This window comes from Mus musculus, chromosome 12 (genome assembly GCF_000001635.26).
Source record: "Mus musculus strain C57BL/6J chromosome 12, GRCm38.p6 C57BL/6J".
Classification (NCBI taxonomy): Eukaryota; Metazoa; Chordata; class Mammalia; order Rodentia; family Muridae; genus Mus; species Mus musculus.
Window position 1 is genome coordinate 109,984,393 of NC_000078.6, and position 26,551 is coordinate 110,010,943.

General features: G+C 43.0%; 1 long non-coding RNA gene across 4 annotated transcripts in view; it reads right to left on the reverse strand.

Annotated features, from left to right (window-relative positions):
• Positions 1-8,365: 8,365 nt before the first annotated feature.
• Positions 8,366-26,551, reverse strand: part of Gm34667 — a 31,235-nt gene continuing 13,049 nt past the window's right edge. Inside the window, exons 2-3 of one of the 4 annotated variants that reach the window (XR_872997.2) lie at positions 13,139-13,282; positions 8,366-8,413 (exon numbers count right to left, since the gene is read on the reverse strand). This is a non-coding gene — a long non-coding RNA (predicted gene, 34667). Of the gene's footprint in view, positions 8,414-13,138; positions 13,283-24,973; positions 25,729-26,551 lie in introns of those variants that run through there. The other 3 variants (XR_872998.2, XR_872996.2, XR_872995.2) reach the window with 3 other exon arrangements.

The following is a 26,551-nucleotide window of genomic DNA, read 5'->3' on the forward strand; positions in this document are numbered from 1 at the left end:
GTCTGGTTCTGTGGCACTCCAGGCAAATGGAGCCTAGGTTAACCCGACCCACCTCAGTGTCTTTAGAGTTCTGGACACGTGGCTGTGTCTTTAGTCAGACATTCCCCTTTAGCATAGCATGTTTTCCACTGTACAACAAGACACTTTGTCTACTTCCTGTCGACTATTGTGACTAAGGAGCCCACTCTGGTCATTCTACAAGCAGTTTATGGATTTTTGGATCTCTTGGTCCGGTACCTAAAGGAGGACTTGCTTAGCGATTGGGAAGGTATATATTTACTTCCATTAGCTTGTCTGAACCGTCGCATGCTGTTTCACAGACACGCACAAAATGTAGTTAGTCTGTAAAATAGGTTGTTAAAGACTTTCTCCACAAAGTTGTACCATTTGACACGTTGACAGAAATTGGCAAAACTCCCAGCTGGTCCATACTCCGCCTAACACGACATTAACAGGTTTTAACATTAGACAGCTATAAAGCACTGTGCTCTAAGATCACATTTTTCTGGTGACTAACACGACTAGGTGCCTTTTCATATGCTTGTTGTCCGCTTCAATGCCTCTTTTTACAAACAGTTACACACAGACATCTCGCTCAGTGTGTTAGGGATCATTTTACGTTGTTTGTACCCTCTGTACCTTCCACAGACCCGCAGCTAGCATTTAACCGTGCACGCTGGGAGCCATCAGCCATTACTTGCATCATCGCTCACTGAAGGAGTATTTTTAAAAAATAAAAATCTTTATTTTTTTATAAAGTCCATTATGTGTTTACTTTTATTTTATTTTTAATTTTCTACGTGTGTGTGTGTGTGTGTGTGTGTGTGTGTGTGTGTGTGTGACACACATGTGAGCATGCTCAAGTGAGCAAATGCCTGTGGAGGCCAGAAGAGGGCATCAGATCCCTTGGAACTAGGGTTACAGGCAACTGTCACCTACTAGACTTGATGTGGATGCTGAAAACCAGACTTGGGTCCTCTGGAAAAGCAGTAAGTACTCTTAAGCAGAGAACCATCTCTCCAGCCCCCATTTGTTCTTCTTCTTCTTTTTTTAATGGATGAAATTTTTTAAAAAATGGATAACTTTTTTTAAAAATAGATTCTCTCTAAGAATTTATATTTCCACCAAGGTCTCAAAAAATATTTTCTAGTGATTTAAAATGTAATCTTAGGTCTGTAGATCCACACCAAGATAATCTTCATGGGCTGTGGAGGTTGCCCCGTGGGTAAGGGTGTGGTTACCCATGCTATGTGAACAGGAGGACCTGAGTTAGGATGTCCAGTTTCAATGTGAAAAGCCAGGCATGACCACACACATGCAGGTGGCCCCAGTGCTGGCAAGGTGGCCCAGTGGCCTTGGGGCTTACTGAGTACTGGTCTTGGAGAAAAATGATAAGACAGTCAGAGACTCTGTCTCAATGACAAAAGGCAGCAAGCTCTAGAAGAGTCCACCCAACATACTCCACAGACCTCCGTGCATGCGCACAGGCTTACACAGCTGCACATGAAATGTACATGCAAGCACACACTATATATGCACACACAAATAATGTCTAGGATTGTTTTGTAGACTATAATATTGGGGCCCAGAATTCTTTCCTATGGGCATCCAGGTGTGCTAGCTCATCTCTGATGTTCCCATCCCAACTGAGAGTCACTGGCATTTCCTTGTACACTGATTGCACATTAATTCCTTGCACTGCCTCATATCAATCTGTTTCTAGACTCCTTATTTTGTTCCATTGATCTAGTTGTCTAACCCCACGTCAATACTGCAGTGAGCAATTACTGCTCCTTTTCAGTAATTCTTCAAATTAATCTGATAGTTAAGTCCCAATGCCACTGAAACTCCTGTCACTGAGCCACCTTGCCAACATTGGGACTGCCTGCACATATGTGTGTGTGTGTACATGTGTGCATGTGTATGAATATATGTGTGTATGCATGTGTGTGTGCGCATGTGTGTACATGTATGTAGAGGTGCTGCCATCTTTGCCTGGTGGTCACCTGGTCTGTCTGGCTTTTGTGTGGGTTCTAGGGATCCTAACGGGTTCTCACTTGTATGGTAGCCATGTTATCCACTGAGCATCTCCCCAGCCTGTGATAGCTATTCCAGGACCTTGTACTCCCGAGATCTAACTTCTGGGCAGATTCATTGAGATGTAGCAACTGACCCGCACCTTTCCTGAGTGCCCAGCTTGCTGAAATCGCACTACGGAAACAACTGAGAGCCCATTCCCCCCCCCCCCCATTAGACTCACAGAGATGTCCATCACCCCCAGTTTCCACCGCTCTTTGCATTCCCTATCTCCCTCCTGTTTCCCCGTCTCTGGGCAGCCACTGATCTGCATTCCATACGAGCTCACATTTTCTAGAGTTTATATAAATGGAAACATACTGCCTGTCCTTTTTTTAATCTGACATCTCTTGCTCACTTATTTTGAGATCCACATATGTTGGTGAGGTTATCAATAATTCACTCCTCCAACTGCTGAACTGTGTTCCACCATCTGAAGAGTCTAAAATGTGTGTATCTACTCACCTGTTGATGAACCCTGGGGTCGCTTCCCACTTGGGGAGATCACAAATTATACCTCTATGGATGTTCTTGTATGGGTATTTGAGAAAATGTATATTTTCTGTTGTGTTCTGAACAGCAACTCTTCAACATTTGTATGTTCGATCCATAACCCACCCCCATCCCCCGGGATGCTTGCATAAAGCTATAAGACCTCATGAGGTAGGTGATGAGAGTGATGCTTTATGAATGAAATTATTTATAAACAATTCTAGGGCGCTACTCATCCCTCTGCCAGAGGAACAGAGAAGGTGCCATCTCTGAGGAATAGGCTAGCTCCAGCCAGTGCTTTGATACTGGTCTCTCCTGCATATAGCACCGCGAAGAAGGCTTTGTTTTTGTCTGTAAGATACCAACCAGCCTGAAGAAACTAAACATTTCTTTTGGGCAAGCACCACAGGGCGAAGTGTCTAAGATGTATGGTAGGCATATATTTAACTTCTTAGGGAAGTTGTCAAAGCGGCAGGGTTTCGGTTGCCCTGTGTTCTTGCCAACACTTGGTGTGGTCGGATGCTCTCCTGATGTACTTTGGGTTTCCTCCATCTTTTCTTTGGGTGTTTCCGACCCCCGGGTCTTGAAGGCCCTCCTCCTCCTCCTCCTCCTCCTCCTCCTCCTCCTCCTCCTCCTCCTCCTCCTCCTCCTCCTCCTCCTCCTCCTCCTCCTCCTCCTCCTCCTCCTTCTCCTCCTCCTCTTCCTCCTCCTCCTCCTCCTCCTCCTCCTCCTCCTCCTCCTCCTCCTCTTCCTCCTCCTCCTCCTCCTCCTCCTCTTCCTCCTCCTCCTCCTCTTCCTCCTCCTCCTCCTCCTCTTCCTCCTCCTCCTTCTCCTCCTCCTCTTCCTCCTCTTCCTCCTCCTCCTCCTCCTCTTCCTCCTCCTCCTCCTCCTCCTCCTCCTCTTCCTCCTCTTCCTCCTCCTCCTCCTCCTCCTCCTCCTCCTCTTCCTCCTCCTCCTCCTCCTCCTCCTCTAACGTCTAGCAAGGCTACAGGCCGGTTCGGTGGCATTTACGGGGCACTGTGGCGCTCATCTCTAGATGCTGTGTTAGTGTCCGTGCTCTCTAAAGCTTGCCTTTACTTTCTAATGGTCACAATGGGAGCTTCACCGAGCGCTTGAATTCCGATGCATAAGTCAGATCCAAGTCCTCTTTGTTGGGTCTGACCTTTCCGCCTGCTTCTTGCCTGGTCATCTTTCATCAGAAAGTAGACATCATGATTTTACTCTGTCCCGTGTTGACCTTTGCATCCCCAGCCTATGCTTTGAGATACAGTGAAGTAGCTTGATCTTTTGGATTCAAATTTCTTCGGTCAGCCTGGAGAGGTGTTTGATTCAGGACTGGGACCGCTAGCAATGTGGGGAGAGTCCTTCAAAGAGACAAAATTTGTCCAGGAGCTTTAGCCAAAGCTCGGTGCATTCCGAGGCTTTCCAAGCAGGAGACGGAGATGGGCCGCGCATGCGCTGTTTGCTCCACACCATTGTTCCTTCTTTCCCTGGTTTTGGTGCTTTGCTTGTGTGGATGTGCTAAGGGTCACCTGTTGGATGTTCAGGAGGCCTGATGATGTCAGCGTTTCATTCTTTATCTGCTTCTCCTCTGGTGCTGTCCCATGGTGTCCGGCTGCCCCGATAGCCTTCCACCCTTTCCTTGACACCCTCTGTCCAGGAAATCTACTCAGCTCAGGGACCCTCCTTTCAGTCCTACACCAGGATATAAGTTCGATACCCATACCTTGATTCCCTTGTCCTTTGCTGGGTGTCTTGATAAACATTGTGTTTCATGAATTTTTGTCTTTCAGGAAAATACCATTCAGGATCAAAGATCTTCTCTTAGGTGAAGTTAGAAACCTACTTTGCACACGTATTTTGGGATTTTTTAAAAAATCAATTTCTGTAATTTTGCCTGATATTGTGTTAACTATGTGGGTCAATGGCAGGAAAACTGTGAACATAATCCATGAGCACTGTGTAACTCCCGCTTAAATCGATTTTGTTTCATTTTGACCACAACAGTTTGAATTTTAACGTCATCGTATTACTTAGGAGTGCTCTCTTAAGTAGTATTGTGAATAAATTTCATTTTCAATCATTTCTTGCTATAATGTGAGAAGCAAAGGTTAAGTGGCCATGTCTCCTGAAACCTCAATTATTATTGGTAGTTAGCTTTCATTCTTATCTTTTTGTTTGTTTGTTTTTTCTTTTGTTTTATTTTTGTTTTTTGTTTTGTTTTGTTTTGTTTTGTTTTGTTTTTCGAGACAGGGTTTCTCTGTATAGCTTTGGCTATCCTGGAACTCACTTGTAGACCAGGCTGGCCTGGAACTCAGAAATCTGCCTGCCTCCCGAGTGCTGGCATTAAAGGCGTCTGCCACCACGCCCAGCTTGTTTTGTTTTTTAAGACAGGGTTTCTTTGTTTTAGTCATCCTGGAACTCACGCTGTATACCAGGCTGACCTGGAACTCACGGAGATCCTCCTGCCTCTGATTCTTGAGCGCTGGGAAAAGCCTCTACCCACAACCCCCAGCAGCTTTGATTCTTTTTAAGTGGCGTCTTCGGACTTTTGTTGTCTGGAAATCCTCATTCAAAGAGAGCAACTTCTCCTTTCCCAGCCGTGGCACTTTTGGGTGCTGGAACAATGCAGACAGAATATGGACAAGGTGTCAGTCAATACTTTGTTTCTGACTTCAGGGTGAGGGAGGTGAATTTCTCTCAATGTTAGTTGTCTGTAGACTGGGGAGACCTGTTTGTTACCTGGAGGCTTTCTGTCTACATTTCTAATTTTCTGAGACATTTCTCTTTAATCACAGCTGATCATCAAATGTTGCCAATGCCTTGATTACAACTCACAAGATGATCACAATCGCTTCTTTTACTAATATGATGAATAACAATGAATGGCTTTGGTTTATTTATTTAAATTTCTGCAGGCACACACATGCACACACACACACACACACACACACACACACACACACACACACACACACACGTGCATGTGCATACTGGTGCTCTTGAAAGCTAGGAGAAGGCCCTGGGTTCTCTGGAGGTCATTACAGACAATTGTGACCCAGTTGGTCACCTGATGTGAGGTCCAGGTCCCAGCTTCAGGCCCCTCTGAAAGGGCAGCAAACTCTCTTAGCCACTGAGCCATCTCTTCAGCCCCCCTCAAATGGATTTTAAGTCTCCTATTCCTGAGGGAAACTTGACTAGGCCATTGTAGTTTGTGATTTTGTATACAATTGGAATTCATTTGCTCAAAGTTGGTCGAGAAAACTTTCATCTGCATTTCTGAGCAATATTGGCTTAGAATTTTCCTTCCCTTATAATGCCTTTTTTAAGAGTCGGTATCAGCTTTCTACCAACCTCATAAAATGAGTTGGGAAATTTTAATTCCTATATCCTGAAAAGGTTTGTATAACATTGGTATTATTTCTCTCTTAAGTGTTTGATCGAAATAAAAAAAAAGAAGAAGAAGAAGAAGAAGAAGCCATCTGGGCCTGTAGTTCGCTCTGCGGGCTTTAAACTATAATTCAAGTGCCATAATTGATAAATATAGGGATCTTCATCTTTTCCGCTTCTTCTTGTCTCAGTTTTGTAAGTTGAGTTTTTCAAGAGAGTTTTCTATTCCATGTAAGTTGAATGTATTTGCATTAATTTGTTCTTAAGCTTCCCTTCTTATCCTTGTATGGTCTTTGAAGCAGGAGTGAGGCTACCTCCTTCATCCCTAATATTGGTAACTTGCTTTTCCTGTTTTCCAAATCACTCTCACTCACTTTTTGTCAATTTCATCCCTGCCTTTAAAGAACCAACTTTTTAGCTGGTTGTTTTTCTCCGTGTCTCTACCCGCCTTCTAGCCCATGGATGGCGAAGCTCACCTTGGGATCCCTCTGACTCACACACTCCCCATTTTCTTGAAGTAGAAGAAAAGGTCATGGGCATTGGGTTTTTATTTCCAATATAAACATTCAAAGCTATCATTTTCCTCCAAGATTGCTGTTGCTCAATCTCATGTCTCTTGTAAAACAAATATATGTATAATTTTAATAATAACTTTAGTCTTACAGATTACAAAGGCAGTACAGGGCTCTCCTGCAAGCCACACCCAGTTTTCTCCATGGTTGATGTCGTGGGCGCATAGCTTCACTATCCATATATGTATGTGGCATATTTGTTCCAAGCAATGGGCCAATACTGGCATGCCATGATTAAGTGAAGCCCATATGTTATCTAGATTTACAGGTTTTAAATCATTCCATTTTTCTGTGCCAGGACCCGATGCAGGACACATTGCACAGACCCACCCTGCTTCCTCAGGCTCTATTCTGCTTCTTCATTCTTTCCTTCAAACTCCTGACAGTTTTGTCAATCCTGCGTGGGTAGTTTGTGACTATGTGTGCTCCACCTATTTTTGTAAGGTTTTATTTAATTTTTTTTTAAAAACTTGTGTGTGTGTGTATGCCTGTTCTTGTACATGTGTGTATGTTTTTGTGCATGCATGTGCACATGTATGCTGGTACCCATGGAAGCTAGGAGGGGGAGCCAGATTCTCTGAAACTGAAGTCCCAGGCAGTTGTGAGTTGGCCAGCATTCTGCTGGGACTTGGACTTGGGTCTTCTGAAGGAGCAGCCCTTTTTCCAGCAGTGCAGCATCTATTTGAACACATTGTGTCTTTTTTTAATTGTTATTGTTGTTGTTTTGGGTTTTTTTTTGTTTTAGAGTTTTTTCATTTTTTATTAGTTATTTTCTTTATTTACATTTCAAATGCTATCCCGAATGTTCCCTATACCCTCCCCCAGCCCTACCCACCCACTCCCACTTCTTGGCCCTGGCCTTCCCCTGTACTGGGGCATATAAAGTTTGCAAGACCAAGGGGCTTCTCTTCCAAATGATGGCAAACTAGGCCATCTTCTGCTACATATGCAGCTAGAAACACAAGCTCTGGGGTTACTGGTTAGTTCATATTGTTGTTCCACCTATAGGGTTGCAGACCCCTTCAGCTCTTTGGGTACTTTCTCTAGCTCCTCCATTGGGGGCCCTATGTTCCATCCAATAGATGACTGTGAGCATCCACTTCTGTATTTGCCAGGCACTGGCATAGCCTCACATGAGACAGCTATATTAGGGTCCTTTCAGCAAAAATCTTGCTGGCATATGCAATAGTGTCTGGGTCTGGTGGCTGATTATGGGATGGATGGGGGGGGGGTAGTCTCTGAATAGTCCACCCTTTTGTCTTAGCTCCAAACTTTGTCTTTGTAACTCCTTTCATGGGTATTTTGTTCTCTATTCTAAGGAGGAACGAAGTATCCACCCATTGGTCTTCCCTCTTCTTGATTTTCTTGTGTTTTGCAAATTGTATCTTGGGTGTTCTACATTTCTGGGCTAATATCCACTTATCAGTGAGTGCATATCTAATGACTTTTTTGTGATTGGGTTACCTCACTAAGGATGATATCCTCCAGATACATCCATTTGTCCAAGAATTTCATAAATTCATTGTTTTTAACAGCTGAGTAGTATTCCATTATGTAAACGTACCACATTTTCTGCATCCATTCTTCTCTTGAGGGACATCTGAGTTCTTTCCAGCTTCTGGCTCTTATAAATAAGGCTGCTATGAACACAGTGGAGCATGTGTCCTTATTATAGGTTGGAGCATCTACTGGGTATATGCCCAGGAGAGGTATTGCTGGATCTTCCAGTAGTACTATGTCCAATTTTCTGAGGAACAGCCAGACTGACTTCCAGAGTGGTTGTATAAGCTTGCAATCCCACCAGCAATGAAGGAGTGCTCCTCTTTCTCCACATCCTCACCAGCATCTGCTGCCACCTGAATTTTTGATCTTAGCCATTCTGCCTGGTGTGAGGAAGGAAACACATTGAGTCTTAATCTCCATCAATTTGGAAATTTACTGACTTTCTTCCTCTACACATTGGTTATGAGGAAGCCACTTTATGTCCTCAAAATTGAAGATTTCGGGCTGGTGAGATGGCTCAGTGGGTAAGAGCACCTGACTGCTCTTCCGAAGGTCCGGAGTTCAAATCCCAGCAACCACATGGTGGCTCACAACCATCTGTAATGAGATCTGACTCCCTCTTCTGGAGTGTCTGAAGACAGCTACAGTGTCCTTACATATAATAAATAAATAAATCTTTAAAAAAATTTAAAAAAAAAAAATTAAAAAAAATTGAAGATTTCCAGTTGACTTTTTTTGTGTGTAAATCCCAACTTATCTCCATTCTAATCGTTATGCCCACCCCAGCCCTATTCCACCTTTGAAGCATAGCCATCTTTGATGGACAGGTGAGCAAATTCTATTTTGAAGGCATTTTATAGTCACCTAGGAAGAATGCGTCTTATGCATTGTTACACGAAACAGTCTGGAAACATTAACATTGTCAGTATGACAAAGTGTTCAAATGCTCTGCTCGGTGCCTTCCTGAGTTGGTGTCTACTCATTCTAGAAATTTCTGTAGAACAAAGATAACAGTCTTCACCTGTAGTTTTAGATACCTTTATTCTTCCTTTCACTTCACACGTCAACAGTCTACTATAAAGTGCAAAACGTTTTAAAAGTTTAATCTATCTTACGTGTGTGTGTGTGCCTTGAGTGTACGACAGCACACAGCACATATGCAGGTGCATACATAGGCCAGAAGAGGGCACCAGATTCCCTGGAGCTGGAGTTACGGAAGTGGTGAGCTGCCCTATGGGTGCCAAGAACTGGGCCTGGGTCCACTGCAGAGGCAGCGAGTGGTCTTTCTCATTGATTAGCCTCTCTAGCCTGTTACATCTTCCATCAGTTGAAACTTCCTGTATGAAAAGCCTCTCGGTTTCCTCTGGCAGCATGCATTGATTGACAGCCGTATTTCTGCTGACACTTTAGATGCCCTGATAATTTGTTTTTCGTTTCTCCCCTTTGCTCTTCGCTATGTCCCTCTTTTTGCACCATCATTAAAACCGCCTAAGCCACACGTGGCAGGTCCAGCATGTACTTCCGCCCCTTCTTGAGGATGTCAAGGCACACGGCTTGGCACTGGTCTATCTGTGGTTACTTTAAGAGTTACAAATGCATCTTTGATGGATCAGGTTTCCCCCAAACTCCAACTTCTGTGAGTCTTACAGTCTCATCCTTTTGAGATGCTGAAGAATACATCCATGCCAGTCATCAGGCATACACTGACCACTGAGCATCACAGTCCTACTCTGCTGGAGTGTTTTTGTTTAGCATTCTCTCATCATTTTTCTCTCTCTTTCTCTTTGTGTGTGTGTAAAGTGTATATGTATGTATAAGTGTATATGTGCATATATATACATATATGTTATATTTTTAAAAAATCCAACCTACGTTAACATATAAAGAAGTTAATCAAAATTATCTTCCTTGCCCTCTTTGCTCTCGCAGGCCTTTATTCCCACAGAGCAGCATGTTCACCCTCCCCTACCCTCTCCTAGGACAGCCATCTTTAGTATTTCTTGTAGTCATCTGTATACTAACAGCTCCTGCCCAGCTTCCTTTCACAGAAGTATTTTCACTCCATCATCATTTCTGAGTGGCTGTTCATGTGACAATTTAGTTTTCTTTTAGAAACGTGGAGGGCTGGAGAGATGACTCCGTGGTTAAGAGCACTGACTGCTCTTCCAAAGGTCCTGAGTTCAAATCCCAGCAACCACATGGTGGCTCACAACCATCCGTAATAAGATCTGACGCCCTCTTCTGGTGCATCTGAAGACAGCTACCGTGTACTTAGATATAATAATAAAAAAAAATCTTAAAAAAAGAAAAGTGGAAAACTTCTGGCCAGGATTTCCTCAGGGCTCTGCATGTCAACTCTCTTTTCTTTCGGAAACTGCTGGTCCACGTACCTAAGACTGGCTGGATGGGATTGGGGGTAGTAGGAACTGAATCCTGTGCCTTGACATGTACCCAAGTGCTCCCCCATTAATCATGGCCTAAGCCTATTTTTTTATTTTTTATTTTATTTTTTGAAACTGGGTCTGAGCCCACACTGGCTTGAACTTCTTATGTAGGGCAGGCTGGCCTTGAACTTGTAACCCTTTCAAGAGCTGGGATGTCAGGCCTGCACAGGTCGCACTAGGGTGTTTACTAGCATTCTGTTACTCATCAAGGCTCTCTGTTCACTGCTCTCTCTCTCTCTCACACACATTCTCTCTCTGCTTTAGTTTGGAAATTACCCCTGACATATCTCCATTCTCATCTAATATTTTCTCTCTACAATATATTCAATATACAGTTAATCCTATCTAATGAATATTTGGTACCAGGTAGTTTACAATTAGTCTTTTTTATAATTTCTATATTTATTCAAATTTTATCTCTTCCTCTGTTACAGCCAATTTTTACTATAGATTTGGAAGCATATTATAATCAACATTTTTGTTTGTTTGTTTGTTTTGTTTTTCGAGACAGGGTTTCTCTGTATGGCCCTGGCTGTCCTGGAACTCACTTTGTAGACCAGGCTGGCCTTGAACTCAGAAATCTGCCTGCCTCTGCCTCCCGAGTGCTGGGATTAAAGGCGTGTGCCACCACGCCCAGCTATAATCAACATTTTTAAATCCTTCCCTGCTAACTCGGAGGTCTGGGTGGGGGAACGCTCTCTGCTCTGCAAAGCTCAAACCATTCTTTTTTTCTTTTTGTCTTGAGTTTTAAGTCAAAAATTTGAATTTTCAAATGGCTTTTGATTTTTTTTTTTTTTTTTTTTTTTTTTTTTTTTTTTTTTTTTAGTTTATGCCGGACATCATAGATGAAACATTAGGCATGCTATTGATTCCATATCACTCTGAAGAATGAGGAGTTCAATGGCTGGTAGCTTGCAAGAAGCCCAGTTTTAAGCTTTGTCCCAGCAGGTCAGACTTAACAGTCTTGGCCTGGCTTCTGCAGAGACATTTTCTGGTTCTCAAGAGCAGTTCCAAAGCACGCGTTGCTTGCAGCTCCAAGATCCTCAGTCCTGAATCCCCAACATAGCAAGGCTGCTGGAGCCGCTGTAAGCCTTCCACATGTATCTTTTTTTCCTGTTAGATTCCACAGCTGCCCAGTGAGGAGGCTGCCAGGCACTCCAGGCTTCGGGCCCCAGGATAGGACTGAGTCAGTTTAGAAGCACTCCTATTTCTGTCGGAAGCTTGCGGAACACTGGGATGCTTCTTTAAGAGTCCCGGTGAGTGAGCGGTGAGTGAGCAGTGACTGCACCTGTTGCTGGGCTTTGCTCTGCCCAGGCTTTTTTTTTGTTACAATGTTGTGTTTTTTGTTACAATGTTGTGTCTTTTGTTACAATGTTGATCTCGTCTATACAGATATATTTGGATTAGTGATTTCCCTTTGGCTCCATTTTGGAAGGTCATGTGTATCCAGAGACTTGTCTGTTTCTTTTAGATTTTCTAATTTATTGGAATTTAAGTTTTCAAACTATTCTCTAATGGGCTCCAGGTTTCAGTAGCACCTGCTGTAATGTCCCTCCTCCCACCCTTCTTTCAATTAATATGGGCCACCTTTCTTGAAATGTGGCAGGGGTGACTAGGACTTTGTCAATCTGGCTTATATTTTAAGGGCAACTCTTGGTTTCATTGAGTCTGTACTTATCGCTCTTTGGCCTCCCTCCATGGCTTTCTGCCCAGATCTTTAGTTTCTTTCTTCCTGCTGACCTGAGGTCTGACTTGCCCATGGTCTTCTCATACCTCGAGATGCATCATTAAGTTATTTATTGTGTTTTGTATAACTTGCTTGCTAATAATGCTATCACCTGTGACTTTGGATTCATCTCTTAGGGCTTCCTTTGCTTGATCTCAAAACCTCTTGGAAATTTTTTTAAATTTTCATTTGATTCTAGAAATTGTAAAAATGTGCCTGTTTCCTCAGTGGTCTGCACTATTCACTCGGTGTGCGCCATCCAAGCCCTGTGCATTTGTAACTTCTTGGCAGTTTCCTTTGCCATCTCTACCTTATTCCATTTCATCTGGAAAATATGTCAAAGATAATTTCAGTTGCTTATATTTGTTAAGGCTTGCTCTGCGGCTTAAAATGTCGATCTATTTTGGAGAAAATTCACGGACTGCAGAGAAGTATTTTAGAATCTACTATAGATGTCTGTTGATTCTTGACTTACAGTGCAATTTAATGTTGAACTTCTCTCTGGATAATCTGTCTGTTGATAAGAGCTACCCCCAGTTTATTTTATATGGGTTTATTAATATATTTACTAACATAATATTTGTTTATAAAATTAGGTATACCAATGTTCAATTCATGTGTGTGAATGTATGCCTGTGTGTATGTGTGTGTGTAAAGTTGTTATGTATTCTTAATTCTTATTATTATTAAGCCGGGCATGGTGGCATACACCTTTAATCTCAGCACTCAGGAGGCAGAGACAGGCGGATTTCTGAGTTCGAGGTCAGCCTGGTCTACAAAGTGAGTTCCAGGACAGCCAGGGCTATACAGAGAAACCCTGTCTTGAAGAACCAAAAAAAAAAAAAAAAAAAAAAAAAAAAAAAAAAAAAAAAAAAAAAAAAGAAAGAAAAGAAAAGAAAAGGAAAAAATCTTATTATTAATTTAGAGACATTTACCCCTTCTGGCAAATTTTGACTTGATGAATGGTTTATGGTGTGTAAGTAGGGCTCCTCCTGCTTCTTTATTCTGTTTGATTAGAATATCATTGTCCACATTTCTGTTCTCAGTCTGTGTATGTCTTCACCAGAAGAGTAAATTTCCTGTGGACAGAAAAAGAACCAGATCTTTCTTTTAATCTACTCAGCCTGCTTGTGTCTTGAAAAGCCCAGACGGTCCTGATTCTAGTTCTTAGTAAGAGTCTGCACTGACTGCCCACCTTGTTCCCTTTCGAGACTCGCTAGACTGATGAGTTAATACTCTTTCTTTTCTACTTCTCATTTGTTTATCTGTCACCCCAGTGACAGTCGTTGTTTTCTGAGCTGCCAAGCCTGTGGATATCTTTCTTCCTCCTCCCTGGGTAGCTGTCCCTGGAGTCCCTTCTGTACCACTGGCTTCGTGGTCACAAATAGCTTTGGTTTGTGCTTCTCAGGGAAGGTCTTGATTTGCCCTTCCATTTTGGAAGATAACACTGCTGGATGCAACAATCTTGCCCAGCAATCTTTTTGCTTTTGTTTCAGTGCTTGGAACACATCAGACCATGCTTTCTCGTCCTGAAGGGTTTCTGCTGAGAGGACCTGCTGTTCCTCTGATAGGTTTGCCTTTGTGAGTAACTTGGCACTTGTCTCTGAGAGTTTTCAAGCCTCTGTCTTTGTTCTGTGTTCTTGACCTCCTGACTACAATGCTGATGTGCACGATCATTTCTGGCCATGCCTATTCAAACATGCAAGTGTCTCATACCCTCAGGTGCCTGAGTGGTTCCTGCACTTCGCAGTTTTCAGTTCTGGCTTCATTGATGATGTTTCTATACTTTTAGACCCAGACCCAGGCACACTTACTTCATTTTAAATTATATGCATGGGGGGGGGCGGTATACACCTGAGGAGGCTGGAAGTAATCATCGAAGCTCCTGGAACTGGAGTTACAGGCTGTTATGGACCCCCTGACATGGGAACTGAACACAGCTTCTCTGCAAGAGCAGCAAGTGGTCTTAACCACTGAACCATCTCTCCAGCTTCAATTCTGCCTCTTGACCATGACCCAAAGGCCTTGGATGTATACTTATGGTTGTAGCTTGCCTTTATTATCATCTTCATGTAATGATGTCTCAGTCTTGTCTTCAATCCCTATTATTCTTTCTTCTGCCTGAATTAGTCTATTAGTAATCATTTTATTGAGTTTTTAATTTGATTTATTGAACTTTGGATTTTCGGGATTCCTGGAGGAAGCTGTTGCTTTGGTTTCCATTGCCTTACTGTTATTGTTCTCAGAAGGGTTCTCTTGAATGTCTTCTCCAAGTTGCTGGATTTCTTGTTTATACCCTGAATTCACGTCTTTACTCCATTCACTTAAGCAATCTTCTTTGAGGTCACTGGTCTTTCTGATAACTAGACCCCTGTTATTTCTTTCGGGCATTTCAACCAGCGCAGTGTCTTTGGATTCAGTCATTCATACGTGTGGCCTCCTAGATGAGTCCTATGTTGTCTGCTTTTTACATTTCTTGTTTTTCTAAGCTAAGAACTCTGCAGCTTATTGGGATGGTTGTCTTTCCCACTTCCTTCTGGGGTCTTCTTAGTGAGCAGCTGTTTCTTAGTGGCTCAGTTTCCAGCAACAATAAGAGAGGAATAAATTAATCTTCAGCAGGATGAGGCTCAAGCAGGTCGAAGGTCAGCTATTAACTGTAGGTCTGAGTTCTGTTTGGAAGCTTTCTCTCTTTGCAGAATAGGAGCTGCTGTTGGCCAATATGCCTTGCAGCCTATAAGCTGAGTGGTATATCCCTTGCCCTAGACGCCCCACAATTGTTTGCAATCAGGGGTGCAGGTTCCTAAGCCCAGGTGCTCTGGACTACTGAGGAAGCAAAGAAAGTATTGAGCTCAACACTGGACCAACCCAGGTGACCCATCACCCTGCCAGCAGGGATGGGTGCCTTCAGACACTACCACCTACTGGGAGGGAGAGAGGAGGGGTTGTGGAAATAGAGGGATCTGGAATCTACCACACCTGGGTTCAGAGCTCTCAGGCCCAGGATGTATGAACAATACACAGAATAAGGGACCTATGGAGGCTGAGCAATCCACTGGACACAGGCTCAGGGCTTGGTCTCTGAGGTAAACCTCCGTTGTCAGGGCTCACTCCTTTATAACAATAGGGCTTGTCTACTGCTCCACACATAGGGTGTGGCTGCCACCCACCACACCCTCCCAGCGTAAGATTCTGACTGCTTAAGCTTTATATTGGTTATTATAGGACACTTGCTGCCTTTACCATAGCCTCTCATGGCTCTCCAACCCCCTCCACACCCCCTTCCACAGAAGACCAGGGTGTCCTCAGGATACCTGACTTTTATTCTTTAAGATATAATTTTTAATGCATTATTTTCTCTTATGGGATGGGTGTTTTGCTTGTAGGTATGTCTGTGTGCTATGTATGGCCCTAGTGCCTGCAGGTACCAGAAGAGGGCATCAGATCCTCTGGAACTAGAGTTACTGATGACTGTGAGCAGCCATGTGGGTGGGTACTGAGAACTAAATGTGGGTCCTCTGGAAGATCATCCGGTGTTCTTAACCTCTACACCATTTCTCTGGCCCCCCTGACTTATTCTCATGTCCTCAGAGTATCTTAGTGTCAACTAATAGGCTTCTACTTACATTTTTTAAAAAGTATTAATTTTATGTGTATCAACATTAGGTCTGCATGTATGTCTGTGTATTGCATGCCTAGTGCTCTCAGATACCAGAAGAAGGTGTCAGATCCCCTAGAAATAAAGTTGTAGAATGTTGTGAGCTACCAAGTAGGTGCTGGGAATCAAACCCAGGTGCCCTGAAAGAGCAGCCAGTGCTCTTACCCACTGAACCATCTGTCCCATCCCAACAGGCCACTTATCAAAATAACACCTTGCTATATCACTCTGAGATATGGGAAATGGCCCCATGGATTTTTTCCCCCTCACCCTAGTCTACCACACACTATACACAGAGGAGCCCCTCTGTTGTATTTGAAACTCATAAGAACTAGGAATGTTGAGCTGTCACCACGTCTGCCTGGCTTACTCTGTGGGTGTGGCTTCATCCTTTCCTCATCCCTGGAGTTGCTGCTTCGATGGAGCTGTGAGCGGTCACCTACTTACACGGTGAGGCCTTTCTGTTTACTGCTTTCTGTTTGTCCTTACTGTCGTCTCTGCCGACACCACTGCTGTGATTTCCACTGCCCTTCTCTTTCTGTCTGTGCCTAGCCTCTCCTTTGTTCATCTGACTCCTCTCTCCTTCATGTGTCCAACAGACAGCTTTCTACTCCAGCATCTTGCCCCAGGAAACCTCTTTGAAGTCGGTTTGGAGTTGGTCCTATCAGGGTTTCCTAAAGCTTCTGGTTTTCCTCCTGCACTTGCAGGGCTCTTGAAACACCCCTGCCTCTGGCCGCAGTGCAAAAGGAGATCTTGCAATTTTCCCCGCTTGCCTCAACTAGAAAATGGTACAAGTTTACAATATTGTTTTCTGGTCCTGAATGATGAACACGTGAGCCCGTGAGCCCTGGGAGAAAGTAGAGAGACTGTCTTACTGACATCTAGAATGAGAGGAGAAATGGAAAGAGACATAAAAACATTTGAAGAGGACCAGGCAAGGTGGCTCAGCAGTGAAGAAGTGCATTGCTCTTCTAGAGGACTCGGGTTCAATTTCCATACCCCATCCATTGCAGCTACAGGCAATTCCAGCCCCAAGGAATATGGTGCCTGCTTCGGGCCTCCACAGGTACCTAAGCTTCTGTCACACCCCCACCCCACCGCTGCCATAACACACAAGCACACACATACATATATGCACACATGCATGCATACACATGCACACACTCACATGTGTGCACACATATATACACACATGCTATCATTTTCATAAAATCCTAGAAGATTTCAGGGACTTCTTCAAATATATAATTTTTGAATTATGTGTGTGTGCATGTATATGCTTATGCATGTATATGCATGTACAATCACATATATATGTATGTATCTTACCAATTCTTACACAGTATGTCTGCTAGAAACTCATTCATGTTTTTTTAAAAACTAGGAATGTTTTGTTTCTAATTGAATTTTTAAGAGCAGCCTTCCTAGCTACAGCAATGGTTCTGGACCTGTGGATTGTGACCTCTTTGGGGGTCACATATCAGAAATTCTGCATATTATTTAGATTACTATTTATAAAATGTCACTTTTTGCTTCTTGTTATTTCTGGTGAGAAGTCACTCACTAACCATATCCCATGTATTTGACAAGAAGAGAAGAAGTGACATGCTTCATGTGCAAAAGCAGCCAACCGGGATCCTGTAGCCCAGAGCCTCTCCTAATGCTGCGACTCTAACGCAGTTCCTCATGCTGTGGCCCAACCAAAAAGTCATTTTCATTGCCATGTCATAACTGTAATTGTGCTACTGTTAAGAATTGTAATGTAGCTGGAGAGATGGCTCAGCAGGTAAGAGCACCGACTGCTCTTCCGAAGGTCCTGAGTTCAAGTCCCAGCAACCACCTGATTCCTCTTCTGGAGTGTCTAAAGGCAGCTACAGTGTATTTACATATAATTAATAAATAAATAAAGCTTAAGGAAAGCAAAAAAATTTTAAAAAGAATTGTAATGTAAATATCTAAGATGCAAGATATCTGATATGTGACCCCAAGGGAATAATGACAGAATTGGTTGGATATGTAGAAATGGTAAAAACTTGTCAATGTCAGTGACTTAGTTGACATACAAATTAAATTAAACAGAGCAGATGGTGCCGTTGACCACTGAGCAATCTCTCCAGCTCCAATGCATGCATGCATGCTTAAATACCTTCAAACTTCAATATTATTTAAAACAATAGTTAGAACCCTACATTGTTTGCTCTGTTAGAGACATGGAAGACTTCCACAGTCAGAAACATAGAACTGGTTAGGGTTCTTCTAGCGCCTTTGATCAACACCACTAGAAATGCTACACTTGAAAGATAAGGAAACTTACATAAAGCACGGACAGAAAGGAAGATGGCCAGGGGTTCCAAGAATGACACAGAGTTGAGTTCTCTGGGTTTCGTTTTTGCTATATATAGCTCATATTTAGCCCCTAAGAAAGTGATACACTGGAAATACTAATTAGTTTAAGTAAAAATACCCCAATGAGAACTCATTTTCCCTAATCAAAGGAGATAGGATGGGACAGCCTAGTGACACAGAGACCTTTCAGACAAGAACCTCTCTGCTGTTGCCAAACACAGAAAAGAAACTGTAGCCCAGCTCCACCATTACCACCAGACACTAGGGAGAGAAGAGATGTCTGTCTGTGGGAGGCGGAGTCATTACTTTTGTTACTTTGTAATCAAGTAGTTAATTGCGCAACTCAAAGGTTTCCTCTCAGTGTCAGAAGGATTACTTTGTAATCAAGTACTTAATTGAACAGCTCAAAGGTTTCCTCTCAGTGTCAGAAGGATTTCAGTCTCTAGTGTTGGGCACAGGTCACAGGTGATGGTGGTGGCAGCATGTGGTTCTCCACAGGACAGCAGATCTGGGAACAGAGAGTGGAAGCCCAAAGCCAAAAGCCACTGGGCATAAGTATAACCCCCCCCCCCAAATTCCCTGCCAGGGTTTCTATTTCTGCAGACCACACTCCACTTCCAAAAGGCTCCTCAGCCTTGAAAAAACAGCCCAACGGTGAGTCCAAGCATTCTAAACAGGGACCTGGGGAAGACATTTCAGATTCAAGCCCTATCCGGCCTACAAAGGCTCATGACCATTTCATAATTCAAAATGAGCATAGTGCAACTTCAAAAGCCCCCATAGTCTTAACAGTTCCTGATTCTGCTCAGAAAGGGTTAGGGCTGGGGTCCAGTCTCTTCTTAGTCCCAAGGACGAGGACATCTTTTAACTGTGAACCCCTCTAAAGTCAAATTTTAAGTTACATGCTTCCAATACACAAAGGCATGGGGTGGGTATTTACATTTCACAGGGAGGAACAAGACATTAAGGAAAGTCTGGACCAAAGCAAGACCAAAATATAGCAGGGCTATTACCTGCAGGGCACATGGTGGCCTCCTGTGAGCTAAAGTAAACCAGAAAAGCGCCATCCCAACAGTCCTACCGCTTGCACCATGTGGGACCTTTCTCTGGGGATGGTTGTACTGGGTGCTTGCAGCTCTCTTAGGCAGACATTCCACTTTCTGTTAGTACACACAGACAGACAGACAGATAAATAGATAGATAGATCTATTTGAGAATAGTAGCACAAATGAAAAAAAATGGAGCTATACTCAGTAGGGCTATTTTTTTAAAGATGTATTTATTTTTATTTTATGTGTTTGAGTATTTGGCCTCATGCCTATCTGTACACCATGTGCATGCCTGGTGCCTGCAAAGGTCAGAAGAGGGTGTTTGATCCCCTAGAGCTTCAGTTAAAAAGGATTGTGGACAGCTGTGTGGGTGCTGGGAACTGAACTCCGGTCCTCTGGAAGAGCATCCTGTGCTCTTAACCACGGAGACATCTCTCCTGGCCAAGCTGTTATGTTTTCACAAGAATTGAGTTGTTGGGAAGGAAATGGCAATAAGTTAAAGATGAATTTGGTGAATAGTGTGGTTGGTTGAGCAACCACAAGAAATTATTTGGTTGAAAAATAAGAGAGATAAAAGGGACACTGTTGAAAATTGCTTACAGCAGAAGGGAGGGAGGGAGGGAGGGAGGGAGGGAGGGAGGGAGGGAGGGAGAACTGTAAGTATCACGCATCATCTGAACATCAGGCACAGACCCATCTCAGACTTATTCAACCAACATTATCACTGATGATATAAGAGATGACTGGCCCACTGCTCAAACTCAAGCATGACAATTGCTATGCTAAATGTAGGAGGCAAAACCCAGTTAAGTCCTAACTATAAAATACAAAACTGTCCAGAGTTAGGAAGAGAGATGCCAACCTGAGCTAGCAGTTAGGACACGGCACAGACAGGGTTAGAAAAGGATTCAGTACCGACTACAGAACAAGGGCGACACCGGGAAAGCGGCAAGAGACATCCCAAGTCACACACGCAGGCGGGCCCCTAAGAAAAACAGAATTCAACAGAAACCGTAAAAGCCAGCAGGGCCGGGACAGCTGTAGTTCCAGTTCTGAATGACAACCATTGCTAACCCAAAGTATATAATCATCAAAGGGGGAAAAAGTCAAAGGAAAATTGAAAACTTTCCATGATAAAGACAGTAAAGGAGTTTATGAGCGTGAGCCAGCTCTCCAGAAAACAGTTGGAGGAATCCTTCAGACTAAAGAGAAAAACAAGTCCATGAGTCCACAGGATAGAATAGGCCGAGCTTGAGTGATAGTTAAACAGGAGGGAAGAGGAAATAAAACAGAATCAAGCGAAAGGCAGCCATCGGTAGGAACATTTTAATAGTAAGTTAGTATTAATGACCTCAGCTCCCCTGGCAAAAGTACCAGCTAGCAGCTTGGATCATAAAGCATGGGCATCTCTTTGCTGCCATCAAGAAACTCACCTCTACACATAAGACAGAGACAGTGTCTCATCGAGCAAGGATGGAGAGAGGCAGGAAACCAGCAGGAGTCACTGTCTAATACCTGATACAACAGGCTTCACACCAAGAGCAGCGCTTAAGAAGTGGGACTCAAGAAGCCCACTTTATGCTAAGGGGGAAAAGTCATGAAGAGGACACCGTGCTTGTCAATATAAATGCCCCAAATGCTGACGTGCCAGGGTCATAAGACAAATACTACTGTATGTATAGTCACAGATGAACGCTGGCATAATGGTGGGTGATTTCAATGCCCCATTCTCAGAAACTGGTAGGCCTTCTCAACAATAACAAAACAAAACAAAACAAAACAAAACAAAACAAAACAAAACAAAACAAAACAAATCAAAGAAATATGTGAGTCAAATTGACACCATAGATTAAATGTGTTTAACAGACATTTACAGAACATTCCATTTGAGGTCTGCAGAACATACATGTATCTCTACAGTCCATGAAACTCTGTGAAATAGATAGTTTATTAAGGCTCAAAACAAGACTCAACAAATACGAGAAAGCTGCAATAATCCCTTGCATCCCATCGGATCATAATGGAATAGATCAACAGCAAGAGAAACCCCAAAGCGCACGCAGAGTCTTGGAGAGCAGGTGACACCCACTGAATGAAGAATGGGCCCTTGAAGAAATCAAAAGGGAAATAAAAAATTATTAAATCAAATGAAAATAAAAATACAACATACGAAAATACAAGGAAAGCTGTCCTAAGAGGGAAGTTTGTAGCTTAAATGTCTACATTAAAACAAAACATCAGCTCTGGAGGAGAAGGGGAGAGGGGATGGGAGAAGGATTGTGGGATGGGGTGATGGGAAAAGGGGTGGGGCAGTGCGGGGGATGTAAAGGAATAAGTAAAAAAAAAAAGTAAATAAAAAAAATAAAGAAGATTTTAATCCCAGATTTTAATTAAAACATTAACCAACTAAAAAAAGAAAAAATATCAGAGAGCTCTCAAATAAATAACAGCACACCTTAAAACTTTGGGGGAAATAAGGAATAAGCCAAATCCCAAATCAGTAGAGGGAATGATAATTAATATCAGGGCAAAAATTAATGAAGTGGAGACTAAAAACAAAACAAAACCTACCAAAGAATCAATGGAATGAAAAGTTGATTCTTTGAAAAGATAAACAGGATTGATGTAACAAAGAAACGAACCAAAGAAAGAAAAGACCCAAAAGAACAAAATTAGGGAGAAATTACAGCAGACACCAGCGACATTCAGGAAGCCATTCGGTTTTCCTTGAGGTCGCAGACTCACTGGACTTATTGGGAAAGCTTAGAGATGTGGGTTCCGTCTGGATGCGTAGGACCTACTAAACCTAATTCAAGATGAAATAAGCAGACAATTAACAAGCAGCAAGGTCAAAGCAGCACTTTAAAAATCTCCCAGGTACATAGCAGGACTTGTGCCTTGATTGGGCAGCACAGTGGAACGGCCTGTGGAAGTAGGGGTACCAGTGAGCTGGCCCCTAAGGCGAGAGAGTGGAAGAGCTGACCCTGCCTCCTGCGGATGGCAGCATTGGCTGGTCTAGACCAATCAGTGCTGGAGAGCTCACTCTGGTGGTGGAGATAGGGGAAAGTTCAGCTGATGCTGAAAGAGCCAGTCTTGCCAACCCAAATCTGCAAGATCTCCATGACACAGGACAACAGGATAACTGGGAGGACTCCGGGTGAGGATCCTATATTGATGGTGCCACAGAAGACAGATAGCTCCAACCAGCCAATGACTCATTGCAAGGAAGTGGAGGTTTGTGTGGAGCACGCTGTGACCGCAGCTTCCACGATGAGGTTGCAAGGGCAGAGGGTGGACGGAAGGGGATGAGGAGATGAGTGGGACTGGGGTGCATGATGTGAAAATCACAAAGAATCAATAAAAACTACCAAAAAAAATCTCCTGGTTAAAAACATTCAGGCCCGGAGGGGTTCGCTGGTGAATTTTGCCAGAGCTTATAAGCACTAACACCAATGCTTCACAAACTATTCCATAAACTAGAAAAAAAGAGGGAGAGAAACACCACTGAACTCTTGGAGTGAAGTTAGAGCTGCCTTGATCAAAAGCAGACAAAGGCAGCTAATCATGGGAGTGGAGATTATAGATCGGTTTTCCTGATGAACTTGGAGGAAAAACTTCTTAATAAAATTCTTGAAACCTCACTTAAAAGCACATCATTTCACGACAAAGACCACAGTTAAGCCACAGCAAGCAACTAGGTATGGTCTTCATCACAGATATGCACATCAAAGAAGAATTAGCCACACATTTGCCTATATGTGAACGGTGAATTGGTTTAATAAATGTCCCAGTGTGGTACATTAAGAGAACTATGTTGCTATATGAAGGACATTAAGAGAACTATGTTGCTATATGAAGGACATTAAGAGAACTATGTTGCTATATAAAGGCAGGAAATCTTTGTTTCTTAAATATGTTACTCGAACCACAATGTATAAAAGCAAATCTGACAAATTCAACTTACTCACTACGGAAATGCTTCCTCTCCGATTTGAAGTGGTAGAGAATCCACTGACGGACACATTAATTGAGAAGAAGAACACAGAGAAGTTGAAGGTTAAGGTCCTACTGCTGAAAACGCCACACCCTTCAGACCCAGGACCCAAATGAGATGAGCTAGATCTGACCTGAAAGTCTCCTTCCCTGTGCCTTCATAGTACCAGAAGGTGCTTTACAATACAAGCTGCCAAAGGAGGAAAGCAACCAAAAATCCTGCCAGCTGTGACCCCAAGAACCACAACAGTGACCAGCGTGACAAGATGTCCCTAAAGGTGCAGTAGTGGCACTGAGATCCTGGAGGTGACTGATAGTCGTCTAATTGGATGTAAGGCCCACTCAGTAAGAGGAAGATACTTAGCACTCTAAGTCTAGATGACTACCTGGTGCTAGTAAGGTCCTGGGTTCTGGAGGAGAAATTTATACAGTCACTTTCCTTAACCAGTGCAATCTCAAACTACATTCCAAATACTTATCTTTGTACCCACAGATAAGTACAACTCTTGCCCTTCATCAAAGAAGGATTTCTTTTTCAGCAGGTAGAAACTATTGCAGAAAGCTATGATGGTCAAAAGGCAGGGCACAACTGACCAGCGTATGCCTAGCTCCAGTTGATGTATCTACAATACAACCCAAACCTAAGGCTGGGGGAATGTAATGGAACACGGGGCAGACAGACTGCAAGAGCCAGAGGGCCAACAAACCTATTGTGAGACGGTGTCTCCTAGAGATGACAGCAAGCTGAACCCATGAAATCTCAACAATATGATGCCCAAACAAGTCCTGAACAATGACAGCACCAGGTGACAGCCCAGTGTGGATGGGGAACATCCGATAGAACCCACCCCTACATGAAGAACTACATGCAATTAATGACTGCCAAGAGAAGCAGAATTAGTCTTCTCAGGGAGGCGTTCCTTAATTGCTTGCTATCCATTACCAGTGGTCAACCCTAAAAAATATATACATGTGAGGAACGCTAAATGGATGAAGCAAATTGTTCACACACACATATGTGCACACACAGGCACACATATATATACACACATGTTTGCACACACAAGCATGCACACACACATACACATGTTTGCACAATGCATGCACACACATACACATATGCACATATATTATATTATATATATGTATAAAATAATATGTTTTAAAGAAAAAGGCCATGAATTACTTATGCAAATAAGATAACTGTTATAGGGCTTGAATTTGTATCTTATAAATAAGGCAAGGGGCTTAATAAATAAATCTTATAAAATGAAATTGTAAGAAGTGACTACATTCTTGAAGGTGCTTAGGAGGCACACGGAGGGTTAATTACATGGGACATGCTCTTCATCGGGGACCATTAAGTTTAAATTCAGTTAGCATAACTGTTCTACTTATTTTTTTTTCTGTTGCTGTGATAAACACCACAAATAAAAGCGACTTAGGGAGGAAAGGGTTTATTGGGCTTCCACTTTCAGATCACAGTCCATCACTGAGGGAAGCCAAGGCAGTTACCTAGAGGCAGGAACTGAAGCAGAGACCATGGAGAAGTGCGACTTACTGGGTTATTCTCCAAGGCTTGTTCAGCTTGCTTTAAAAATTGTTTTTTTTTTAACTTTTAAACTTTTATATGCTGGGCATTTTGCTGGTGTCTGTTTGTGCACCATATGTGTGCCTGGCTCCCAGGCCAGAAGAGGGCGCCAGATCCCCTGGAACTAGAACTACACATGGCAGCCAAATGGTGCTGGGAATTAAGTCTTTGCAAGGGCATCGTGTTCTCTTAACCACTGAGTCATTTCTACAGCCCCATCAGCTCTTTATTTTTATACAGCCCATGACCACACACCCAGGGGTGGCACCACACACAGAGACCGGCCCTCCTGCATCAGTCATGAATCAAAGATGCTCCATGGAAAAGGCCCACACAATTTGATGGGGGCATCTTCTCAGTTGATGCTCCCTCGCTTCCCATGACTCCGGCTCGTGTCAAGTTAATGAAGAGCCAACCAGCACAGTCACCATGAGGTATGCTCACCTCAGAGCAGCTAGGATCACAAACTGTGTCACGGCGGAGTGCTATCCCCTGAGACCAAAGGATTCTCTCTTTTTTTCTGAGGTTTTCAACATGTCTTCTCGTATTCCATGTCAAGAGACAAAACAATTAAGAAAGTACAGAGAATGACAACCAAACTGTCTTTATTTGAGCCCTACACAACATTTAAGGAATCTTCAAAACCTACTTTATAAACTATAGCAGCCACAGTGTAAGAAATCCAGCACAGTACAAGCTACAACATATCAGCTATACATGTCTGTACACACCAGCAACAAACACGGACAATGTAAGTTGTCAAATGCCATTTAAAATTATGGATGTGCTGGTGTGGGACCTTACCTTCAGCAGCAGGGATATGGAGACGGGAGGATTAGGAAGGAGTCAAAGCCAACATCAGCTACATAGCAAGTTTGAGGACAACCTGGGCTACAAAAAAATAAATAAATAAAAACTTAAAAAACTCTTTAATTTAAAATATTACTATTTAAAGTTGCATATAAAGGACCTGAAGAGATGGCTCAAAAAGTTAAGAGCACTGACTGCTCTTGCAGAGGGTCTAGGTTTTGTTCCCAGCATCCACATGGTGGCTCACAACCATCTATAACTCCAAGGAATTCAGTGCTTTTCTGGCCTCTGTGAGCTCTGCATATAACTGGTGCACAACATACATACAGTCAAAACACCCACTTACATAAAATAAAAATGAATAAATAGTTTAAAATAGCATAAAAGGCACAAAGACGTGGAGATACGTATCTGAGATCTACATGCTAACAACTATAAAATATCTCATCGGAATGGCGTGCTGTTGTGTTGATGCATTAGAAGACTTCCCTGTTACAGAGATGTTTTCCTCACCCCCCCCCCCAGTTGACATGAAGATTCAGTGTAGTCATAATGCAAATTAAAATGCTCTGTTTGCAGTAATTGACAAAATTATTAGAAAATAGTCAAAACACTATTTAAAGGAAAACTCTTTGACCTATGCCATTTCCTTCCACTCCTTGTTCTAGGAACTGGAGAGAGATGCCTCAGTGTTATAGGAACTTGAGAGAGATGCCTCAGTGTTGTAGGAACTGGAGAGAGATGCCTCAGTGTTGTAGGGACTGGAGAGAGAGAGATGCCTCAGTGTTGTAGGAACTGGAGAGAGATGCCTCAGTGTTGTAGGAACTGGAGAGAGAGAGATGCCTCAGTGTTGTAGGAACTGGAGAGAGAGAGATGCCTCAGTGTTGTAGGGACTGGAGAGAGA